General features: G+C 35.4%; 1 protein-coding gene and 1 long non-coding RNA gene across 2 annotated transcripts in view; one reads left to right on the forward strand and one right to left on the reverse strand.

Annotated features, from left to right (window-relative positions):
* The window catches only part of LOC148954316 (uncharacterized), a 178,439-nt gene extending 157,815 nt beyond the window's left edge, over positions 1 to 20,624 (reverse strand). Inside the window, exon 1 of the long non-coding RNA XR_016141505.1 lies at positions 20,574 to 20,624. This is a non-coding gene — a long non-coding RNA (uncharacterized LOC148954316). The remainder of the gene's footprint in view (positions 1 to 20,573) is intronic.
* LOC148954318 (uncharacterized) overlaps positions 1 to 26,655 on the forward strand; it is a 52,209-nt gene that overhangs the window by 4,304 nt on the left and 21,250 nt on the right. The gene's annotated exons all lie outside the window — the stretch shown is intronic.

The raw sequence follows: 26,655 nt of genomic DNA on the forward strand, positions 1-26,655 counted from the left end.
GTTAACTAATATATCTCTCAGTTTATGCTACCACTCTCCTCAAAATCATTTGGCACCATCTATAAAGAGTTACAGATTAGACCAAAACTTCATGTAGATGACCCTCTGCCCACGTTTGCCACAAATGTCTTGCTCAAGTTCGCCAGGCTAGGGTATGGCGAACCATGGCTGGCGAACCTGGGCTGGTGAACTTTCATTTTGTTTTCATTGTAGTATTTTGTTATGTGTTGTTGTACTATTCTGTATTTTAGTAGTTCTGTATTTTTCAGAAATATTGTGTATTTTACTAGTAATATTCTATATTTTACTAGCCCATCTAAATGAAGAGTTGTTACTGGCAATAATAATAGGATAAAAACAATTGGATCGAGTCGATTTGCATGCCCAGAAGTTGAGACATTGATTCGAAATTTAAGAGTTTGTTATGTTGATGTAAAATTCGACAAAGAATATTGAGACGAAACGTATTACCTTGAGGTTACTACGTAAAAAAGACCTCTTGAAATTTTATTTGATCTTTCAAGTTCAGAACACATCATATTTCTGATAAAAACAAACTGGGCAATCCAACTAACATATTCTAAAGTTTGAAGTAGTCAATGTTGTTTCCTTGCCAAAATAAGTAGGTTATACATCATGACAAAAGACAAGGCTAAAAACTTTGAAAAATTTAAGACTGGACATGTAGGGTAAACTTCTTCTGCAAAAATCTTCAATGTTACATCAAGCATATTGGTGCACTATTCTGTATTTTATTAACAGTATATTTTCTTTTGTTTTCAGACATGATGCGAACGCCAAAGCCTGCTACAAAAAGGAAAAAAGGTACGACTGAACCAGAACTACTTTGTGAAGCTGTGCTAGAAGTCATTGAGAAGCAAGTTCCAAAGGCAACAGCTTCGAGAAAATACCAGATTCCTCGCGGAACCTTACGAGATTATTTGAAAAGAATCAGCAAGAACGGCCTGGAGGTTAGAAGTTTGCCTCTCTCTTTTTTTTTCACCATGATACGCCACTCATAGAATTTTTACCGACGAACAAGAACGGGCTCTTGGCAAGTACTTGGAAATAATATGCCATATGCATTATGAACTATGACAACTCGAGCTACGTCAACTTTGTTACAAATACGCCATGTCAAAGCAGCTTAAAATTCCAGATTCATGGACTTGTGGTGAGATAAATCATGCGGGAGAGGATTGGTATCGGGGGTTTACGCAGCGATACCCCGAGCTTACAATCTGACTTGCAGAAGCTATCAGTCTGGGAAGGGCTACTGACTTCAACCGCTTTACAGTTCAGCAGTTCTTTAACAATCTTCGGACTCTATTCGATCGTCACTGATTTAGCCCAGAAAATATTTGGAACGTCAATGAGACAGTATTATCGACTGTTCACAAGCCAGGCACTGTCATTGCTGAAAAGGGCCAAAGGCAAGTTGGAAGGTAACATCTGGCGAAAGAGGGCAGAATATCACGCTTTGTGTCTGTGTTAGTGCTATTGGAAATACTGTTCCTCCAATGATGATTTTTCGCAGAAAAACATGCCCTGATATCCTACTAAAGGGAGCTCCACCAGGGACCATTGGATTCGGAAATGAAAAAGCTTCTGGATGGATGACGACCGAGCTCTTTGTAATTTGGCTGAACCACTTTATTTGTCATGTAAAACCAACAAAATCAAAACCAGTTCTTCTTATTTTGGACAATCATATTACCAGATATTCTAGCGATCTGCTTGAGCTGGCTAAGGAGAACGGTGTTAATCTTTTAACCATGCCCCCACATACGACTCATAAATTGAAGTCTCTGGATCGCTCTGTTATGTTTCCCATTAAGACATACTACAATCGAGAAGCCGCAGTTTTTATGGGCAGAAGCAAATGCGAAACCATAGCCATTGCTAATATCGCAAAGATTCTTGGCTAATCTTACTTCAAGGCTGTTACTCAAGAAAGCATAATCAACGGGTTCCGCTGCACAGGAATTCATCCATTCAACCCAGAAATTTTTCAAGACCACGAATACCTAAGTTCATCCGTTTCCGATAGACCAGAAGTACCGCCACTGGCCCCTTTCAGCTCAGAAGGTAACTCTGCGCGATATTCAGAAGCACCATGTGCAAGTGAACCACCCCTGAGAGACTCGAGTCCAGAACAGCTGCCTGCTACAATGTCTGGTTCTGTTAACGATAGCTATTCAGAAATTATAAATCTTTTCCCATTGCCGAAAGGATCCCCCAGGAAGCAGAAAAGAAGAACTGCAAATAGAAAGAAAACAGAAATCCTAACAGATACTCCGGTAAAAGAAATAATTCAGCAAGAGGTGGAAAAGAAAAATAAGAAACAAAAAGTGCTAGAAATGAAGAAACTAAGCATGACAGTTGCGAAGCAATATAAATTTCCAAAAAGGAAGCTGTTTCGCGAAGCAGTTGAGTATAAAAGCAGCTCTGAAGATTTTGTAGTTGATTCTGATTGTTGCAGTGACGAGAGTCTAATGTTGGCGATGTCGAGGCTGAAACTGAAATATCTGGAGAGACTACAGTCGGTGATTTCATTCTCACCGGAATCGATGGGAAAAGAAGCGAGAAAACAAACTATGTTGCGTCGGTGTTAGAAATCAATGGTGATGATCTTGATGTTAAATTTCTCAAAAAGGTTGAACCAAACAAGTTTGTTTATAAAGATGAACAGGCTTTTGTAGAAAGACAATCAGTGGAAATTAAACTTGATCAACCCGTCTCATGCGGAGGGACTAAAAGGCAATGAGAAAAGCTGACAATTGGTGTCGATCTTTCCACATACAATATAAAACGATCAGACAAATGTAATATGAGTTACATATATCGAATATTCTTATACCAATAGCTGATGAGTATTAGACATATTCTTAAATGAGAATGGCTCTTCTGATTTTTTTAAAAGTGGTTTTCAATGCTTGGCGAACCAGAACCCGGGGATGGCGAAGCTGCACCGGGGTCGTACAGGTTCGCCATATCTGACCAAGGTCATTGTTCTTTGAATTATGGCTATAACTGATAGGCTAAAAAAATATCAAAATTTTGTTTGATGTCCTGAATGTGTAGGTACATTTTGGTTGGAAAAAGTTTACTGTAGGTTGACAAGCATAGTAGAAAAAAATTATTTTCTAAAAAAGTGATGAACGTGGGCGGGTCTCCCTATACAGGCGGGCAGTACACATACCATACAAGCGGACAGTCCCCCCACCATACAACAAGACAAGCATTGTGTTAATTAAAGGTATGTTATGTTCATGCTTTTATGGCTATTGTTGTTATGTTATGTTGATGTTGTTATAGGGTTATTGTTGGTTATGTTATGTTAATGTTGTTTGATGGCTATTTTTGACATGTTATGTTGATGTTGTTTCATGGTTATTTTGATGTTAATTTATGTTGTTTCATGGTTATTTTATGTTTATGTTATGTTATGTTGTTTATGTTATTTTAATGCTATTTGATGGTTATTGTTGTTTTGTTATCTTGATGTTGTTTCATGGTTATGTTATGTTATGGTGGTTGTGTTATGTTATTGTTGTTTGACGGCTATTGTCGTTTTGTTATGTTGATGTTATTTCATGGTTATTTTGATGTTATGTTATGTTATTTAATATTTTTATTTGGGCGATTCTCAACTGTGTTCGGTATAATACACAACTACCATTTGAACAGTGTTGTAAGGTCCCGTACCCCAACCCCAAGAACCCCTCCCCCCAACTCCTACATGACTAAAAATCAGCACTCAACATTTTCCATCTTTAAATTGTTTTCACGAAGAAAAAATAAAAAATCAATGTACAAAATTCACGAAGAAAAAAAAACAACATGCAATAAGTTTCACGAATAAATTAAAATTAACATGCAACAAGTTCTACATGAACAAATCCAGTTTCATTTAGTATATAAATAAATGTATAGGTTTCACAAGAGATTAAATCAACATGTAACAAGGTTCATGAAGAAAAACCAGCATACAACAAGTTACACATACAATTAAATCAGCGCGCAACAAGTTCCGCGGAGAAAATCAGCTTCAAGAGGAGAAAAATCAGTGTGCAAGTTTCTCAATGAGAAAAGTCAACATGCAACAAGTTACACGAACCAAAAAAAACGCAACAAGTTCCATTAACAAAATCAGCACGCAACAAGTTCCTTGAACAAAATCAGTTTCACGAGGAGAAAAATCAATATACAAGTTTCGAGAAGAGAATAAACAAAATCACACTGCAACAAGTTTCACGAATAAAAAAAACAGAAAGCAACAAGTTCCACGAACAAAAAAACAATCAGCAAACAACAACTTTTTTTTGCTAGTAATTCTGCCATTCATTAATGAAATCAGTTTCACGAAGAGAAAAATCAATATACAAGTTTCGAGAAGAGAATAAACAAAATCACACTGCAACACGTTTCACGAACAAAAGATCATCAATCAACAAGTTACACGAACATAAATCGGCGTGTAACAAAATCCATGAACAAAACAAGTTTTATCAATGAGGAAAATCATTATAAAAGTTTCATAAAGAGAAAAGGCAACATTTAACAGGAATCGCGAACAATGAAATATGCATGCAATAAGTTCCATGAACAAAAGTAGTTTCACTAGGTAAAAAACAATCAATGTACTTGTTTCACGAAGAGAAAAAATAAACATGCAACAAGTCTCAGGAATAGAAAATCAGCGCGAACAAAATAAGTTTAACTAGGAGAAAAATCATTGTTTAAGTTTAGCGAAGAGAAAAAAATCGGCATGCAACAAGTTTCACGAAGAAAAATCAGCACTCAACAAGTTCCACAGGCATAAATCAGCACAGTCAAGTTCCACGAACAAAATTGGCTTCAAGAGAAGAAGAAACAAATCAATGAGCAAGTTCCACGAAGAGAAATATCAACATGCAACAAGTTTCACGAACAGAAAACCATCATGCAAAAAGTTCCTTGAACAAAATCAGTTTCACGAGGAGAAAAATCAGTGTACAAATTTCGCGAAGAGAAAAAAAAGGAACATGCAACAAGTTTCATTAACGAAAAAAAAAAATCAGCAAGCAATAAGTTCCTTGAACAAAATCATTTCACGAGGAGAAAAATCAGTGTACGAGTTTCGCAAAGAGAAAAAAAATCAACATGCAACAAGTTTCACGAACAAAAAAAGACAGTCAGCACACAAAAATAATCCTCGATTAAAAAAATATGCGTGCATTATGTTCCATGAACAAAATTGGTTTCAGGAGGAGAAAAAAATCAATGTACATGTTTCACGAAGAGAAAAATCAACCTGCAACCAGTTTCACGAATAAAAAAACAGCAAGCAACAAGTTCCACGAACCAAAAAAAATACGCAAGCAACAAATTACATTAATAAAATCAGTTTCACGAGGTGAAAAATGAATGTAAAAGTTTCGTGAAGAGCAAAAACAACAGTCAGCACACAAAAAATATCCACGATCAAAAAAATATTCATGAAGTATGATCCATGAACAAAATTAGTTTCAGGAGGAGAAAAAAATCAATGTACATATTTCACGAAGAGAAAAATCAACCTGCAACAAGTTTCACGAATAAAAAAACAGCAAGCAACAAGTTCCACGAACGAAAAACAATCAGCACGCAACAACTTCCATTAATAAAATCAGTTTCACGAAGACAAAAATCAATATACAAGTTTCGAGAAGAGAATAAACGAAATCACACTGCAAAACGTTTCACGAAAAAAAGATCATCAATCAACAAAATCCACGAACATAAATCTGCGTTTAACAAAATCCATGAACAAAACAAGTTTTATCAATGAGGAAAATCATTGTAGAAGTTTCATGAAGAGAAAAAGCAGCATTTAAAATGGATCGCGAACAATGAAATATGCATGTAATAAGTTCCATGAACAAAATTAGTTTCACTAGGTAGAAAAAAATCACTGTACTTGTTTCACGAAGAGAAAAAATAAACATGCAACAAGTTTCAGGAATAAAAAATCAGCACGCAACAAGTTCCACGAACAAAATCAGTTTAACGGGAAGAAAAATCATTGTTTAAGTTTCGCAAAGAGAAAAAAATCAGCACGCAACAAGTTTTACAAAGGAAAACCAGCACTGAACAAGTTCCACAGGCATAAATCAGCGCGGTCAAGTTCCATGAACAAAATTGGCTTCAAGAGAAGAAGAAAGAAATGAATGAGCAAGTTCCACAAAGAGAAAAATCAACATGCAACAAGTTTCAAGAACAGAAAATCATCATGAAACAAGTTCTTTGAACAAAATCAGTTTCACGAGGAGAAAAATCGGTGTACAAATTTTGCGAAGAGGAAAAAGAGCAACATGCAACAAGTTTTACTAACGAAAAAAAAATCAGCACGCGATAAGTTCCTTGAACAAAATCAGTTTCACGAGGAGAAAAATCAGTGTACGAGTTTCGCAAAGAGAAAAAAAGCAACATGCAACAAGTTTCACGAACAAAAAAAAACAGTCAGCACACAAAAAAAAATCCACGGTTAAAAAAATATGCATGCAGTATGTTCCATGAACAAAATTGGTTTCAGGAGGAGAAAAAAAAATCAATGTACATGTTTCACGAAGAGAAAAAATCGACCTGTAACAAGTTTCACGAATAAAAAAAATACGCAAGCAACAACTTACACTAATAAAATCAGTTTCACGAGGTGAAAAATGAATGTAAAAGTTTCGTGAAGAGCAAAAACAACAGTCAGCACACAAAAAATATCCACGATCAAAAAAATATTCATAAAGTATGATCCATGAACAAAATTAGTTTCAGGAGGAGAAAAAATCAATGTATATATTTCACGAAGAGAAAAAATCAACCTGCAACAAGTTTCACGAATAAAAAAACAGCAAGCAACAAGTTTGACGAACCAAAACAAATACGCAAGCAACAACTTCCATTAATAAAATCAGTTTCACGAGGTGAAAAATCAGTTTAAAAGTTTCGCGAAGAGAAAAAAACAGGATGCAACATTTTTCACAAACAAAAAAAAATCATCACTCAACAAATTCCACGAACATAAATCAGCATGCAACAAGTTCCAAAGTCAACAGGCAACAAGTTTCACGAAGAAAAACCAGCCCTCAACAAGTTACACAAAAACAAATCAGCACGATCAAGTTCCTATGAACAAAATTGGCTTCAAGACAAGAAAAAAATCCAATGTGCAAGTTTCACGAAGAGAAAAATCAACATGCAACAAATTTCATGAACAAAAAACCATCATGCAACAAGTTCCATGAACAAAAATCAGTTTCACAAGGAGGAAAATCAGTGTACAAGTTTCGCGAAGAGAAAAGTGCAACATGCAACAAGTTTCACGAACAAAACAAAATCAGCACCCAACAAGTTCCAGAATCAGAAAAATATGCAGGCAGTATGTTCCATGAACAAAATTAGTTTTAGGAGGATAAAAAAATCAATTTACATGTTTTACGAAGAGAAAAAATCAACACGTATCAAGTTTTACGAATAAAAAACAGCATGCAACAAGTTCTACGAACTAAAAAAAAAACAATCAGCACGTAACAAGTTCCATTAACAAAATCAGTTTCACGAGGTAAAAAAAATCAATGTACAAGTTTTGCGAAGAGAAAAAAACAGGCTGCACACAAAAAAAATCCACGATAAAAAAATATGCATGCACTATGTACCATGAACAAAATTAGTTTCAGGAGGAGAAAAATATCAATGTACATGTTTCAGGAAGAAAAAAATCAACCTGCAACAAGTTTCACGAATAAAAAAACAGCAAGTAACAAGTTCCACAAACAAAAAAAACAATCAGCATGCAACAACTTCCATTAACAAAATCAGTTTCACGAAGCAAAAAATCAATGTACAAGTTTCGAGAAGAGAAGAAACAAAATCACACTGCAACACGTTTCAACGAACAAAAGATAATCGCTCAACAAGTTCCTCGAACAAAAATCTGCGTGCAACAAGTCCCATGAACAAAACCAGTTTTTTCAAAGATGATAATCATTTTAGAAATTTTACGAGTAGAAAAATCAATGGTCAACAGGGATCACGAACAAAAAAGTATGCATGTACTAAGTTCCTCGAACAAAATTAGTTGCGATTGTTAGAAAAAAAAATCAATGTACTTGTTTCACAAAAGGAAAAAAAACATGTATCACCTTTCTCGAATAAAAAATCAGCACGCAACAAGTTCCATGAACAAAATCAGCTTAACGGGGAAAAAAATCATTGTTTAAGTTTCGCGAAGAAAAAAATTCAAAATGCAACAAGTTCCACGAAAAAAATTTAGCAAGCAACAAGTTCCAGGAAGAAAAATCAGCACTCAACAAGTTCCACAAACATAAATCAGCACGGGCAAGTTCCTCGAACAAAATTGGCTTCAAGAGAAGAAAAAAAAATCAATGTAAAAGTTTCAAGAAAAGAATGTAAACATGCAACACGTTTCATGAACAAAAACCATCATGCAACAAGTTCCATGAACAACAATCAGCACGCAACAAGTTTCTTGAACAAAATCAGTTTCACGAGGAGAAAAATCAGTGTACAAGTTTTGCTAAGAGAAGAAAAAGCAACATGCAACAAGTTTCACGAACAAAAAAAAATCAGCATGCAATTAGTTCAAGAATCAGAAAAATATGCATGCAGTATGTTCCACAGGAAAAAATTAGTTTTAGGAGGAGAAAAAAATCAATGTACATGTTTCACAAAGAGAAAAAATCAACTTGCACCAAGTTTCACGAATAAAAACAGGACGCAACATGTTCCACGAACTAAAAAAAACAATCAGCACGCTACAAGTTCCATTAACGAAATCAGTTTCACGAGGTGAAAAATCAATACAAAAATTTCGCGAAGAGACGAAAAACAGGATGCAACAAGTTTCACAAACAAAAAAGTTCACTTGGCGCGCCACGCCAAGTGAACCTAATTGAACCTAACTTGAAGGCATTTATTTGAAAAAAGGGTGGTATTTTAGGTTGGCTGCAGGCACCCGGTTGCACGCTCTTTTTATTTTTTTTTCGTGAAACTGGTTGCATGTTGATTTACTTGTGGATTACCAAAGTTTTTTTGTTTCGTGAAGCTGGTTGCATGTTGTTTTTTCTCTTCGTGAAGATTGTAGATTGATTTTTTCCTCGTGAAAGTGATTTTGATCTTGGAACATGTTGAGTAAGGGTGGATCCAGTTTTTTTTTCGGGGGGGGGGGGTTACTAATTTTTGACTCAGTTTAATCTCAGACTAATTTTACTGATTTTCACCTAGGTTTTACTAATTTTCGACTTATTTTCGACTCGGTCAAAAATTTAGGGGGGGGGGGGGTGTCAAACCAGGTATACCCCCCCCCCCCTGGATACGGCCTTGACGTTGAGTGCTGCTTTTTGTTTCTGAAACTTGCTGCCTGCTGGATTATTTTTCGCGAAACTTATTGCATGTTGCTTTTTTCTCTTCGCGAAACTTGTACACTGATTTTTCTCCTCGTGAAAGTGATTTTGTTCAAGGAACTTGTTGCGTGCTGATCATAGTTCATAAAACTTGTGGCATGAATGGTTTCTTGTTCATGAAACTTTTTGCAAGCTGATTTTTCTCTTCCTCAAACTTGCACATTAATTTTTTCCTTCTCTTGAAGCTAAATTTGTTGGAGGAACCTGCCCCTGCCTATTTATGTTTGTGGAACTTGGTGAGTGCTGATTTTTCTTCGTGAAACTTTTTGCATGCTGTTTTTGGAGCTTGTTGCATGCTGATTTATGTTCATGGAATTTGTTCAGTGATGATTTTTGTTTTGTTTGTGAAACTTGTTGCATACTGTTTTTTTTCTCTTTGCGAAACTTTTAATTTGATTTTTCACCTCGTGAAATTGGTTTTGTTAATGGAACTTGTTGCGTGTTGATTGTTTTCTTTTAGCTCGGGGAACTTGTTGCATGCTGTTTTTCATTTGTGAAACTTGTTGCATGTTGATTTTTTCTCTTAGTGAAAAATATACAATGATTTTTTTTTCTCCTCCTAAAACTAATTTTGTCCATGGAACATACTGCATGCATATTTTTCTGATTCTGGAACTTGTTGCGTGCTGATTTTTAATTGTTCGTGAAACTTATTGCATGTTGCTTTTTTCTCTTCGTGAAACTTGTACACTGATTTTTCTCCTTGTGAAACTGATTATTGTTCAAGGAACTTGTTGCATGATGGTTTTTTGTTCATGAAATTTGTTGCATGTTGATTTTTCTCTTTGGGAAACTTGCACATTGATTTTTTTCTTGTCTTGAAGCCAATTTTGTTCATGGAACTTGACCGTGCTGATTTATGTTTGTGGAGCTTGTTGAGTGCTGATTTTTCTTCGTGAAACTTGATGCATGCTGTTTTTGGAACTTGTTGCATGCCGATTTATGTTCGTGGAATTTGTTGAGTGATGATTTTTTTTGTTTGTGAAACTTGTTGCATCCTGTTTTTTTTTCTCTTCGCGAAACTTGTAAATTGATTTTTAACCTCCTGAAACCGATTTTTTTAATGGAACTTGTTCGTGCTGATTGTTTTTTTTAGTTTGTGGAACATGTTGCATCCTGTTTTTATTCGTGAAACTTGGTGCATGTTTATATTTTCTCATTGTGAAACATGTAAATTGATTTTTTCCCCTCCTAAAACTAATTTTGTCTGTGGAACATACTGCATGCATATTTTTCTGATTCTTGAACTAATTGCGTTCTGAGTTTTTTTTTGTTAGTGAAACTTGTTGCATGTTACTTTTTCTTCTCTTTGCGAAACTTGTATACTGATTTTTCTCCTCGTGAAAGTGATTTTGTTCAAGGAACTTGTTGCGTCCTGATTGTTGTTCATGGAACTCGTTGCATGATGGTTTTTTGTTCATGAAACTTGTTGCATGTTGATTTTCTCTTCGTGAAACTTGCACATTCATTTTTTTTCTTCTCATGAAGCCAATTTTGTTCTAGGAACTTGCCCGTGCTGATTTATGTTTGTGGAACTTGTTGAGTGCTGATTTTTCTTCGTGGAACTTGTTGCATGCTGAATTTTTCTTCGTGGAACTTGTTGCATGCCGAATTTGTTTCTTCGCGAAACTTAAACAATGATTTTCTCCCCGTTAAACTGATTTTGTTCGTGGAAATTGTTACTTGCTGATTTTTTATTCCTGAAACTTGTTGCTTGTTTATTTTTCTCTTCATGAAACAAGTACATTGATTTTTTTTTCTACCTAGTGAAACTAATTTTACTCATGGAACTTATTGCATGCATATTTTTTTGTTCGTGATCCATGTTAAATGTTGATTTTTCTCTTCGTGAAACTTCTACCATGATTTTCCTCATGCTGGTTTTGTTCATGAGAAAGCTGGTTTTGTTCATGGAACTTGTTGCACGCTGATTTATGTTCGTGGAACTTGTTGAGTGATGATGTTTTGTTCGTGAAACGTCTTGCAGTGTGATTTTGTTTATTCTCTTTTCGAAACTTGTACATTGATTTTTCGCTTCGTGAAACTGATTTTGTTAATGGACGTTGTTGCATGCTGATTGTTTTTTTGTTTGTGGAACTTGAAACTTGAAAACATTCGTGAAACTTGTTGCAGGTTGATTTTTTTCTTCGTGAAACATGTGCATTGATTTTTTTTCTCCTCCTGAAACTAATTTTGTTCATGGAACATACTGCATGCAGATTTTTTTTATCGTGGATTTTTTATTTTGTGCTGACTGTTTTTTTTATTCGTGAAACTTGTTACATGTTGATTTTTTTCTCTTCGCGAAACTCGTACACAGATTTTTCTCCTCGTGAAACAGGTTTTGTTCAAGGAACTTGTTGCGTGATGATTGTTGTTCATAAAACTTGCTGTATGATGTCTTTTTGTTCATGAAACTTAATTTGTTTTCCGCATAGTGAAACTGATTTTGTTCATGGAACTTATTGCATGCATATTCTATGCTCATGTTTCATGTTACTTATTGATTTTGCTCTTTTTGAAACATCTACAATGGTTTTTCTCATTGAGAAAACTGGTTTTGTTCATGGAAATTGTTGCGTGCTTATTTATGTTCGTGAAACTTGTTGAGGGATGATTTTTTTTGGTTTGTGGAACTTGTTGCAGCCTGTTTTTTTTTCTCTTTGCAAAATTTGTACATTGTTTTTTTTACCTCGTGAAACTGATTTTGTTAATGGAACTTGTTGCGTGCTGATTGTTTTTTTTAGTTCGTGGAACTTGTTAGATGCTGTTTTTTATTCGTAAAACTTGATGCATGTTGATTTTTTCTCTTCGTGAAACATGTACATTGATTTTTTTCTCCTCCTAAAACTAATTTTGTCCACGGAACATACTGCATGCAGATTTTTCTGATTCTGGAACTTATTGCGTGCTGATTTTTTTTGTTCGTGAAACTTGTCGCATGTTGCTTTTTTCTCTTCGCGAAACTTATACACTGATTTTTCTCAATGTGAAACTGATTGTTGTTCATGGAACTTGTTGAATGATGGTTTTTTGTTCATGAAATTTGTTCCATGTAAATTTTTCTCTTCGTGAATCTTGCACATTGATTTTTTTCTTGTCTTGAAGCCAATTTTGTTCATGGAACTTGACCGTGCTGATTTATGTTTGTGGAGGTTCTTGAGTGCTGATTTTTCTTCTTGAAACTTGATGTATGCTGATTTTGGAACTTGTTGCGTGCTGATTTATGTTCGTGGAATTTGTTGAGTGATGATTTTTGTTTTGTTTGTGAAATTTGTTGCATCCTGTTTTTTTCTCTTCGCGAAACTTTTACATTGATTTTTCACCTCGTGAAACTGATTTGATTTTTCTCTTCGTGAAACTGATTTTATGAATGGAATTTTTTGCTTGCGCATTGTTTTTGGTTCATGGAACTTGTTGCTTGCTGTTTTTTATTCGTGAAACTGGTTGTAGGTTGATTTTTTCTCTTCGTAAAACATTTAAATTGATTTTTTTTCTCCTCCTGAAACCAATTTTGTTCATGGAACATACTTTGTTTATGGAATGCATATGTTTTAATCGTGGATTTTTTTTGTGTGCTGACTGTTTTTTTTTGTTCGTGAAACTTGTAACATGTTGATTTTTTTTTCTCTTTGCGAAACGGGTACACTGACTTTTCTCCTCGTGAAACTGATTTGTTCAAGGAACTTATCGCATGCTGATTTTTTTTTTCGTTCGTCAAATTTGTTGCATGTTGATTTTTTTCTTTTCATTAAATATGTACACTGATTTTTCTCCTCGTGAAACTGATTTTGTTCAAGGAGCTTGTTGCATGATGGTTTTCTGTTCGTGAAACTTGTCGCATATTGATTTTTCTCTTCGTAAAACTTGGTCATTAATTTTTTTTTCTTCTATTGACGCCAATTTTGTTCATGGAACTTGACCGTGCTGATTTATGCCTGTGGAACTTGCTGAGTGCTGATTTTTCTTCGTGAAACTTATTGCATGCTGATATTTTCTCTTCGCGAAATTTAAAAACTGATTTTTCTCCCAGTTAAACTGATTTTTTTCGTGGAACTTGTTACGTGCTGGTTTTTATTCCTGAGACTTGTTGCATGTTTATTTTTTCTCTTCGTGAAACAAGTACATTGATTGTTTTTCTACCTAGTGAAACTAATTTTGTTCATGGAACTTATTACATGCATATTTCATTGTTCGTGATCCATTTTAAATGTTGATTTTTCTCTTCATGAAACTTCTATAATGATTTTCCTCATTGATAAAACTGGTTTTGTTCATGGATTTTGTTACACGCTGATTTATGTTCGTGTAACTTGTTGATTGATGATCTTTTGTTCGTGAACCGTGTTGCAGTGTAATTTCGTTTATTTACTTCTCGAAACTTGTACATTGATAATTCTCTTCGCGAAACTGATATTGTCAATGGATGCTGTTGCGTGCTGATTGTTTTTTGTTCGTGGAACTTGTTTCATGCTGTTTTTTTTATTCGTGAAGCTTATTCCAGGTTGATTTTTTCTCTTCGTGATACATTTACATTGATTTTTTCTCCTCTTGAAACTAATTTTGTTCACGGAACATACTGCATGCATATTTTTTTGATCGTGGATATTTTTTGTGTGCTGACTGTTTTTTTTTGTTCGTGAAACTCGTCGCATGTTAATTTTTTTTTTCTCTTTGCGAAACTCGTACACTGATTTTTCTCCTCATGAAACTGATTTTGTTCAAGGAACTTGTTGCGTGCTGATTTTGTTAATGGAACTTGTTGCATTTTTTTTTGGTTTGTGTAACTTGTTGCATGTTGACTTTTCTCATTGAGAAACTTGCACATTGATTTCTCTCCTCTTGAAGCTGATTTTCTCCATGGAACTTGTTGCGCGCTGATTTTTTTGCATGTGTAACTTGTTGCATGCTGGTTTTTCTTCATGAACCTTGTTACATGTTGATTTTAATCTTTGTGAAACCTATGCATTGATTTTTATCCAAATGAAACTGGATTTGTTCATGGAACTTGTTGCATGTTTATTTTTTTATTCGGGAAACTTATTGCATGTTGTTTTTTTTTCTTCGTGAATTTTGTACATTGATTTTTTTTATTTTTTCCTCGTGAAAACAATTTGTTGATGGAACATGTTGAGTGCTGATTTTTAGTCATGTAAAAAAAAGTTGAAAAAAACTATCAAAAAAGAACTGTAAAAAAAAACTGTCCAAAAAAGAATGGTCACTAAAACATTATTTTTCTATTACTAAAAGTCACGATTAACATTTCTATATGATTCTCATTTTGAGTTCGGAAAATAATAAATGTGATAAATGTGATTTTTTTATGTAGTAAGTATGTTACATGTCATTCTAAGAGACGTAAAAAAAAGTTAAAAAAATATATCATGTTAAAAAAAAGTGGAGGGGGGGACCAGATGAGGGGATCGGATGGAGGGAGGTTGGAGGGAGTTGGGGAGGGGGAGTGTTAGGGGCAGGAGTTGGGGGAGGGTTCCTTGGGGTTGGGGTAGGGGACCTTACAACACTGTTCAAATGGTAGTTGTGTATTATACCGAACACAGTTGAGAATCGCCCAAATAAAAATATTAAATAACATAACATAACATCAAAATAACCATGAAATAACATCAACATAACATAACAACAATAGCCGTCAAACAACATTAAGATAACATAACCACCATAACATAACATAACCATGAAACAATATCAACATAACATAATAACAATAACCGTCAAATAACATTAACATAACATAACCAACATAACATAACATCAACATAACATAACCATGAAACAACATAACTTAACATCAAAATAACCATGAAACAATATCATCATAACATAACCATCAAACAACATAACATAACAAACATAAAATAACATCAGCATAACATAACATCAACATAAAATAACAACAATAACAATGAAACAACATCAACATAACATGTCAAAAATAGCCATCAAACAACATTAACATAACAAAACCAACAATAGCCATATAACAACAGCAACATAACATAACAACAATAGCCATAAAAACATTAACATAACATACCTTTAATTAACAAAATACGTGTCTTGTTGTATGGTGAGGGGATTGTCCGCTTGTATGGTATGTGTACTGCCCGCCTATATATATATTATTATAAAAAAGGATACTGTCCGCTTGAAACTGTTATAGCTACATGGGGGACACCCTCGTTGTAACTGTCATAGCTATATGGGGGGACACTCTGCTTGAATATATTATAGCTATATGGGGGGACACTCTGCTCGAATATATTATAGCTATATGGGGAGACACTCTGCTTGAATATATTATAGCTATATGGAGGGAGACTCTGCTCGAATATATTATAGCTATATGGGGGGACACTCTGCTCGAATATATTATAGCTATATGGGGGGACACTCTGCTCGAATATATCATAGCTATATGGGGGGACACGCTGCTTGAATATATTATAGCTATATGGGGGGACACTCTGCTCGAATATATTATAGCTATATGCGGAGACACTCTGCTTGAATATATTATAGCTATATGGAGGGAGACTCTGCTCGAATATATTATAGCTATATGGGGGGACACTCTGCTCGAATATATTATAGCTATATGGGGGGACGCTCTGCTCGAATATATTATAGATGTATGGGGGGACACTCTGCTTGAATATATTATAGCTATAGGGGGGACACTCTGCTCGAATATATTATAGCTATATGGGGGGACACTCTGCTTGAATATATTATAGCTATATGGGGGGACACTCTGCTCGAATATATTATAGCTATATGGGGGGACATTCTGCTCGAATATATTATAGCTATATGGGGGGACACTCTGATCGAATATATTATAGCTATATGGGGGGAAACTCTGCTCGAAACTGTTATAATAACACTGCTTACGCTGAATCTGAGGATGTGATTTTCACTAAGATTCTTTGAACTTTAGGGGGCGTTTCTCCCCTTTTTCAAAAACCATACAAATTTCCTCAGGTTTTGATGGGTAGCCTTATATGGGTAACACTAAACTCAATGAATCTTGCATGTTTGGAATCAGCATAATAAGGCGATTCTACTATTGAGCCGCGTCGCTCCTTACTTACATTTCGTTACCACGAACTGTTTGATTTCTTTTAAAATTCTCTGTTCCTAGCATAAAAAGTTCAGTTTGAAACCAATGTAGTCTTTCTGTTTATTAAATTTAAAATACATTTTAAGATAGGTATTGAAAAGAACCCATTTTTGATAAATTTTAGTAAATAGTTTTAGAGAATTTTACTTTTAGTCGAACATGAAAGCTGAATTTATATTGTGACGTTACTTGAATGTTTTATATTGTTAAATTTATCAATTTCTTTCAGAACCTTGTGTAACATAACAGCAAAGCAACGAAAAGAGCTTATCAAGACCTATAGCCATAAGTGTACCTAGGCAGGGCCAGTTTTGGCGGTATTAGGTCATTAGCATAACTATAGCGAAGTCATGGAAGAAAGATTAACCAGGATTATAATATACGATTATTATGATGTAACTACTATTATAAGTTTTGAATTTTTAAAAGATAGTTTCACATTCTTAAAATATAAAAGAACGATACTTGTCAGTTATTGGAAACACACCCAAAAAGCTAAGTTAGGTTGAAGCCAATGAAAAATAACAAAACTTAATCATAAAGTAATACTTTAGAAACAAAATTATGGAAACCTAAATTAGCCTAACCCAACTTAACGTAACCTAACCTAACCCCAATCCCACCCCTAATGTGCAAATATATATCCCTAATTATACAAGTCCAATGCATTCTGTCTAAGTCCAATGCATTGTAGAATCCATCACTTGTTTTTGTAGCTATGAAACCGGTTTTCTGAGATGTAACCTAAGCGAGTGTGTTTCCAATAACCTACAAGTACCAAAACAATCTAGTAAATATTAATTTGGTGTGTCTCAGAAATAGGAGTCGCAGCAACTAGGAAGCAGTATGTGGTAAAATCCTTAGGAATGACCATGACCAATCATGGTTGCAACAACTTAGTAAAGAACAAACCCTAGCACACAGTAGCGTAAAATTTAAATGAGATTTGAAACAAAACAGTCAAGTGAGGAGGAATCACCATTTGAATCTGATTCAGGAATAGTAATTATTATTTTGTTAAATTTTAAGGAAAGAAGTTCATTGCAAAAATGAATTTATGTGAGTTAAAAAAAAAGCTTAAAGAGGCTTGAAAAATTAGTCCTTCTCCTGTTTGTGGTCATTTCTGCTTGTTTTAAGTTTAACTTTATTATTTACTGTAATTTCTATTCGTTTTGACTCTCATTTATTTGTTGATAGTGATCTATGTTTATTTTAAGCTTAAATTATTATTTGACTTTATTTCTCCTTGCCTTGTTGTAATGTAGATCTTCACTTTTCTTTGGAAAACTACTTTTGCGGAAAAAAGTTTTTTTTTTAAATTGATTTCTATTCAATTTGTATTGACATTGTTTTTATTGATTAGTAAAAGCAATTTTTGGAACCTTTTTTAAGGTTTTTCTCCTTAAAAATCAGGAATTAGGCTTGCTACTTATATTTAAGATTAACCGCGCAACAATCTTAATAAGAACCAGAATGAACTATTGTATCATTAATATGATATATTCAACACAAAAGCAACATGGGTCATACAGACGTAAAACAAACAAAAAATTAAATAAAGAAACTCTCACAAAAAGAATAATTCGAACCTCAATGTAAACACATTTATTTTTTGCGAAATTGTCTTCCCAAAGCTCGCCGATATTCCACTATCCCATTGCTCCCTCTGTGATACTTTGTCACACGGACATGCTTCCACACATTTCTTGCACACTGCTGGCAATTACTCCTTAACATTTTAACCACTTATTCCGTTCCTCTTTATTTTCTTACTCTTCTCTTTATGTGCTCTTTCTGTGATGCTTCGTCAAAGACAACCTCCTTTTTTCTTTCCTTCCAATTGCTCTTACTGTGATGCTTTGACACACGGGCATGCTTCCCTATGTCCCTAATATCCAGTTGGCAATTATACATTAAGATGTCAACCATCTATACCTCCCCTCTTTCCTTCAACCTTCAAAACCATTTGATTGATACAAAATTTAACCAAAACATGGACCCACACTGACTATTTGAATTTTTATTCACAGGATTCGGGCCACAAGAAAAATTTTTGCTGTTTTTCCTTTTCTCTTACGACAACCTTATCGATACTTTATAGCAAAAGTACATACCTGATGCATTTACAATTTTTGGGGGAAGCAGGTGTAGGTAGAGCATCAAAGAATATTCACTCCCCGTTTTCTTCTATTTAAGTTATTGAATAAACTTTTCCTAGCATAAAGGTTTTAACAAGTAACCACCCTTTGTATATGGATTTACCATCATACTATCTCATCTTGTTCATGGATTTGTCCTTAGCATCGAAATAAGCAATGAACATCTCAGACTTTAGATACATTGAAGTTTCTTCGGCACAAAAATCGTCAAGCCGCTGCCCGGACTTCAGATCCAAAAGGGGTTCAACCGAGGTGCCAAAGACCCGATTGAAGTTTCTCTTTATCGTAGGAAGCTAAATTTAATTTTCTACAAACGTAAACTAAACAACTAAATTAAACTTTCCAGCTAGATTTAAATCTACTAAGTTTAGTGAAATATTGAAATTTAGGGACCTAATAAACATGAGACAGTGTCTAATACTTCAAAATTTTCCTCCAAGATTTAGCTCATTCTTCTACACCTCATTCTACATGGATATCCCTTCTATAAATTCTTCGTAGCAGTTCAATCCGTCAAAATGAATTCCTATGATAAGTTGTATTTATGCCCGAGCGCGGATCAAGGATTTTCTTTTTTTTGGGGGGGGGGAGTGCAGGGATAAAAATTAAAAAAGCATAAAAAAATTGTTTATATGCACATTTGTTACGTTCTTAAGAGTCGAGAAAAATGTTCAAGGAGGGGGGAGAGGTCAAACACTGTACCCTCCTGAATACGGCCTTGTTCATGGCCCTTAGTCTCATTACGAGATGCCTGATGAAGAAGTATCCTGCTACCCTTACCAGACAATATAATTTAATGTGAAACTTCGATTTTTTACTATTTATCACCATCTTTAAAGTTTTATTATTGAACAGGGCTATCTTATACTGCTTGATTTTTGTTAAAAGCATAATAGAAATAATATAATGCGAAAGAGTTAGTCTTGGATGAGCCTCATATTTTGAAGGTTTCCTTATAAAATCATCTAATGCAAGAACACGCTGAAAATTAGACAATAAATCACAAATCTGGACATCGGGGAAGGGTGGGTAAAGGTCCTCTTTTGTGTATGAACCGGAAAAAAGATTACTATCTGTAAAAACAAACATGTCTAATAAAAAATCAATACACGCTGGAATTATATTAATCCACAATTAAATTTAATCTTGTTTGATTTGGATCAATAGATGGCAATTTTTCCATATTTATTGCCAGTTTAAAATTTAGGTCATATTTGGTTTGAATTGTCTAATTCGGTTTCGTAAGAAGAAATCTTCATTCCAATCAATTAAATAAAAAACAACAACAAACGAATAAGTTGCATTGCATGGCCGTATCAACTTAGTTAAATAAAGCTTTGAAATAAATACCAATATTAACTGCCGGTTTGGCATGTACTACGTGCATCATTAGGAACAAAGGCACCCCTGCGTGGCAAGACTGCCTCTGAAACTGGGAAGCTTAATGTGCAGTTTTGCATGATTTCAACTGATAGGCTATCTCATTATTCTAAATCATTAGCTTTTCGGCAACTCATGGGCCAGTATTGTTCTTTAGTGCCACAGAATGATAAAAAGGCCCCTTTAGAGTATAAACATTTTTTGCTACTTAAAAAGAGCACTGGTACTGTCAGTTTTCTTTAGACTGAGCCTTCTTTTGAAATTATATTGTCATTGGTTCGATACGAATCGCCCCTGGGAAAGAAAAACACAAAACAAGCAATAAAACAAATAAATACACATCCGTATTCATTCTTCTCCTTAAAAAAAAAAATGGTGGGGACTTAAAGCCTCACTAGAAAGGTCTTCTGATATGCTGAATTTAATGGTGAAATTTCATTTAAGATCACTCACCTTTTCGGTGATTTTGAATTCCAATCTTAAAGATAAAGCAAATTTTCTCAGGCTCATAACTATTGAAGGACAACCTTAAACTAAGTGAATTTTATCTATTTAAAACCAGCATATAAAGCTGATTAAAAATAGCACATATGTATTGTTATCATAATTCCTTTCCATACAGTTTTGGCTAACGTTAGCATAAATAGCTTCTTACATTACCAGAAACCATTTTACACAATATTTGGACTCTAGCCATGCATTGAGTTGAAGACTGTGTGTCATTTTTTTTTATCGTATTTCATTTACTTTAATCTTTATTACAAGTTACATTCTAGAGATTAAGGAATGGGGGAAACTATTTTGAAATAAACATTCTGTCTGACCTCTAAAGCAAATCACCAACATATTACAAGAAATAAAGGAATCGTTACTTTCGAAATACTAAATAAGAATTATCTTACTTTGTATAAACATCAAGAGTCCATGCAAAGTGATTTCTATTCCACCCTCTACGCTTTAAATTGTACTCACTTACTTGTACTTAGATCAGGACACAAGCTATCTCTACTTGGTTACAGGATCTGGCAGACTGTTGAATTCCACAGGTTACGGTCTTGGGCTAATGGGGCTATAATTTCGAGCCATGTAGGTCCCATCTGCGACGGTGTCTCCGGAATCCGCCAATCGGCTAAAGATCAGACTTGACGGTGTTGGGCCAAGTTTTGGCTTGTCCTTCATGTCGTTAGGCTACTCTTATAGCCTAAAGTCCTCTGGAGATTTAAACTTTTTGGTTCAAACTCAGAAACGTGCTAAGAATTTTGTTACAAAATAAAAATATGTACCTAAAATGACTAGAGATAGATTAGTATACAATGATGGACGATGGAGATGAGATAAAGGAACGACGTAAGAAATTGGGAGAAATTTCTTGAAATTTCGAAACTAGGAGAAATGGCCATCGGTCAAAACATCACTTAAGAAACAAAAGTCAATATAAAAAATATCAAACTTTACAAATCTTGTCTACTTTCAATATATGTCCCATGTCCGAATTGCAGCTTAAAAAAAATTGCTTGGCACAGCTTGGGTTAAGATTCAATGTCATCAACCGTGTCTCCATTCAAATAGTGGGTTGTATAACCATCGCAAACAGGTTCGGGATTTTAAGAAATAAATCTGACAAATAAGCGTATCATTATCGTATAACAAATCGTATAACTATCGCATAATAAGCAAGTATAATATCTCACTAACAAGAGGCAACACTCTACAGTTGCCTATAGTGAAGAGCCATACGGATTTAATATATAATTTTCGGTATCATTATGGTTTGTTGATTTTTTCCCAGAGCCACATTATATAGAATGGGTGGTCGCTTAAACTTTGAAAGGGGCTCATTTGACTAGAAATCTAAAAGTCTAGCGCCCTTTTTAATAGTTAAAAGCAATCGGAGGGTAACCATCCCCCTCTCCCACGCTTGATTTTCAAAGGCAACACTCTAACATTGTCTCTATTAATAGCTCCTAGGCTGCAATACATTATTACTATTTTCTTTCCCAGAGCCACTTTATATGGAAGGGGCAGTCGTATAGACTTTGGAGGGGGCTCATTGGATTAGGAATCAAAATTTCTCTTGTTCTTTTTAAGAGTCAAACTGACTGGAGGGTAGCATGCTCCCGTCCCACGCTCTTTTTTCACACAAAGACATTCTATCTAAAATTTTGATATAGCCATTTTGTTCAAAATATTCCAAAGAAAAAAGAACTATACTCCAGGATTTGAGTAGCCTACATAGCCCTGGGGCATGTAAGTTATAAGAGTTGCCCATTGCTTAAATATTGGGAAAAGGAGGCATGTATCCTCATGGGTCTCCAAAAAAGACCTTGGTGATTAAGGTAAACTTCAAGGAAATGTTTAGAGGGATGTCAAACAAAATCAAAACACTATGTACATACTAGTTGTCAAAAAGGCGTGTCAGCATCATCTAAGGAAAAACTGGGGGTATTAAGTCGAAATTTTCATGGTATGTTGAAGAGTGATTGGAAGGCAAATAGCCCCCCTTACAATTTTTAGACGCCCCTTCCTCAACAATGATAGAAGTTTAGGAAAGTTGTTTCGTTCAAAATAATCAAAAAGTCTTGTAATTATGTCTCCGAGAATACAATACTCTTCACAGCTCCCCAAGGCAATGAACGTAAATCACTTAATTCGCCACTTTTTTACATAACGGATTTATCAATAGAAAAGGGGGAAATATTTGATCTTGGAGGTGTCCAAAAAGGCTAAGGGTATTGAGAGGAAATCTTTTTGGGAGGGGAAGGCTTAGGGATCAAATCAAAAGACACTATGTGCATCAAGGTTACCAAAATGACCTATCTGTCATATAACAGGAACGGGCGAGGGTATTAACTTTAAACTTTCAGGGCCAGTACTACTGCTACTACTGTGACTGCAACTGTCGCCATTTGTGACTGTTACTAATTGCGACTACTACTGCACGTACTTGCGACCTTGATTAAGATTACTTGCGACTGCGACCACTTCTGACTTCAACTACTACTTGTGTCTGCGACTACGTGCGACTTTGACTGCAACTAATACTCATTTTACTGGTGCCTTCTGTCAGGGAATGTTGAGGGGGATACTGATCAGAATCAAAGCAAACTGTGTGCATGCTGATTTTCAAAAGGACTTATCTGCAACATCTGAGGTTCGGCTGAGGGTATCAAACTGAAGCCTTCAAGGCATTTTCAAAGGGATGTTTGAAAGTGATCGGAGGTCAACTAGCCCACTTACCTCACTTATGAGCTCCCTCCCTGACACTGATCAAAATTTTGAAAAAAAGACATTTTGTTAAAAATAGTCAAAAGGTCTGATAATTATGCCTCCACATCCCTCGAAGCAAGGATTATAAAATTTGTAACTTCCCCGTTGTTGAAATGCAGGATTCATAATTGTGAAAGGGAGAATGTTTGATCCTGGCCATCAGAGGCAACGCTATAGCGCTGCCTATTTTAAAGGTCATAGGGCTTCAATGTTTTACTATTTGTTTTTTCTCCCAGATGCACTTCATGTGGAACGAGTTGTCGCATAAACTTCAGAGGGGTGTCATTGGATAGGAAATCAAACGTTCTAGTGTCATTTTTAAGAGTCAAAAGTGGTCGGAGGGCAACTACCCCCTCCGATGCCCTCTTCTTCCCAAATCCATCAGATCAGAATTTTGACATAGTCATTTCTTCAAAATAGTCCAAAGATCAGATAATAGAAACTACTGGGTCGACACAGGCCACCAAAGCTCAGGAGCAAGTGCTATAAGTTATTCCCGGGGGTATATAAGGTTTATATGGGACGGGAGGTCGTTTGAACTTTTTAGGAGGCTCATTAGACTGGAAATTGAAAGTTGTAGTTTCTTTTTTAAGAGTCAAAAGTAATCGGAGGGCAACTAGCCCCCCCACCCTATGTCCTCTTTTTCCGAAATGTATCTGATCAAATTTTATATAGTTATTTCGTTCAATATGTTTCAAAGATCATATAACGACAACTTCGCGGTTAGAACAACACTCAGAGCTAGGGGGTAAGGATTGTAAGTATTGCCCCAAGGGCATATAAGGTTTTTATGGAAGGGGTAGTCGTATGAAATTTGGAGGAGGCTCATTTGATTGAAGATTGAAAGCTCTAGTTCTCTGTTTAAAAATCAAAAGTGACCACACCCTCTTTTCCCCTAATGCATCCGACCGAAATTTTGAGATAGCCATTCTGTTCAAAATAGTTCAAGTATCATATAACAATGCCTTTGGGGTTGACACAGCCCCCAGAGCTCGGGGGAAAAAGTTGTAAGCTATGCCCTGGGGGGATTTAAGGTTTTTATGGAAAGGGTGGCAGTATAAAATTTCTAGGAGGTTCATTTGATTGTAAATATAAAATCCAGTTCATTGTTGAAGAGTAAAAATTGATCAGAGGGTGACTAGCTCCCCACACGCCCACTTTTCCTCGAAGGTATCCGATCAAAATTTCGAGATAGCTATCTTGTTCAAAATAGTATTAAGATCATATAACAATACCTACAGGGTTGACACAACCCCCAGAACCAGAGGACAAGGGTTGTTATTCCCTCGGACCAGATAAGTTTTTATGGAAGAGGTGGTCGCATAAACTTTGAAGGGGGCTCGGTTGATTGGGAATTAAAAGTTCCAGTTCGTTTTCAAAAGTGATCAGAGGGAAATAGCCCTGCCCCCTAACCCTCTAGGACACCCTTTATTTCATGGGTAGTAATGTTTCAGACTTTTTACTATCTGATGGACCCGAAATACCTTGATAAGCAGAAAAGCTTCCATGTATTTAATTTTTTTTCTTTGAGAGCGTACTCTTCATCATATGGTCTATGTTTCGAAGGACCACTTGCTTCATCACGCATGTTACACTTTGTGCCCTACAAGAAACATGTAATCCGGTAAACACTATTTAAAAGGGGACAGCCCCTGGCTGACACTACCTAAATTAAATTTGTCAGCATAAAAACAAATAAAAAGCCGATGAACAGCCAGATAAAAAGAAATAATCATAGGCAGCGCAATAGCGCTGCCTAAGTAAAGAACGATGTTGCCACAATGTATTATTTTTTTTTCTTCCATACCCAGGCACTTCGTATCAAAGGAATTGTCGTAGAAACTACGAAAATGGCTCATTCGATTGGAAATGGGAGTGGCTAGTGCCCTTTTTAATAGTCAAAAGTGATTGAAGGGCAACAAGCCCCCCTCCCACACGCCCATCATTACCCCAAACATATCCAATAAAAATATTGAGATAGCCATTTTGATCAGGGTAGTTGATTTCCAGATAGAAAATATGTTTTTGAGGAGGAAACTCCCCCACAACCCTCAGGGCAAGGGTTTTAAGTTATGCCCTGGGGGAATATAGGGTTTTTATAGATGGCGTTGTCGTAGAAACTTCAAAAAAAAGCCTCATTCGATTGGCAATTCAAAGGGCTAGTGCCGTTTTTAATAGTCGAAAGTGATTGGAGGGCAACTAGCCCCCCCCCCCACGACCACCCCTTTTTCTTTAAAAAAATTAAATTTGCATCAATAGAATTTAAAACATAGATTACAGGCAAAATTTTCGAGGATTTTTCACTGATAAAGTGAGAAATAAAAATTTTCTAAGATTTTCCTCTGACTCTTAACGAAATTATTCTTTGACTTGAATTCCATTTCCCCTACTTCTGACCCAGGTTATATCGGTTTTACCTCCGATTCTGCGGTCTTCTACCCCGGTTAAACCGATTCCAGCTCCATAAATGCCCTTCTGACCCCAACTCCAAGTCCAGTTCCCTCTATGTCAGTTCTGGATTCTCTAATTTTGCCCTCCGATCACTAAATTCTGGTTCCTCCAGTTCCGCTCCAAAGATCAGACAATTCCAAGATTTTGTATGCGGCTACCTCCGTGGTAATCTATGGTTGATCATTTAAATTAGCTAGTATATTCTATGTTTTTGATCAGTATTATTTGCATATTAGAGAGATATACATCTACATCTTACATAAGAAAAAAAAAGTGAAGATGAAATAATCGAAGAAAACGTGTGCACATGATAAAGTTATTGTCGTATTGAATGCTGACAATGAGAAATACTTGAATTATGAAACAAGTGCTAATAATGATCTTATAGGAAATGTATGCTCGCGTTGTCATGACACTAAGGAGTTAAATTTCTTTGGAATACCGAAAAAACTCACTATTGCTGATGGTGGATATACGAGAGTGACATTTCCAGAGATGATAGAGCGCAAAGAGAATGCTAGTTTAAAAATTTTAGTTGACAACGAAGGCCAAATTCTTGCTAATATTCCTGGAAACACATTACCCTTTGACAATTCCTATTGCCATCTTTCTAGTATTAGCCTTCAAAAGGAGACAAGAAGAAGACAACCCTACTCTTCTATCAATATCATAAAGCATATCATATCAAGGTGCTGACACTGTGACCTATGTAAACATAATGTCATTATAGACAACAAAACCACAGGTAAAACAAAAAGAGAACTAGCACACATTGTCATAAAGGAGATTAAAGATGATTCGATGAAAAAAAAAACCA

This window comes from Artemia sp. Qi Xiang Cuo, chromosome 3 (genome assembly GCF_049724085.1).
Source record: "Artemia sp. Qi Xiang Cuo chromosome 3, ASM4972408v1, whole genome shotgun sequence".
NCBI lineage: Eukaryota > Metazoa > Arthropoda > Branchiopoda > Anostraca > Artemiidae > Artemia > Artemia sp. Qi Xiang Cuo.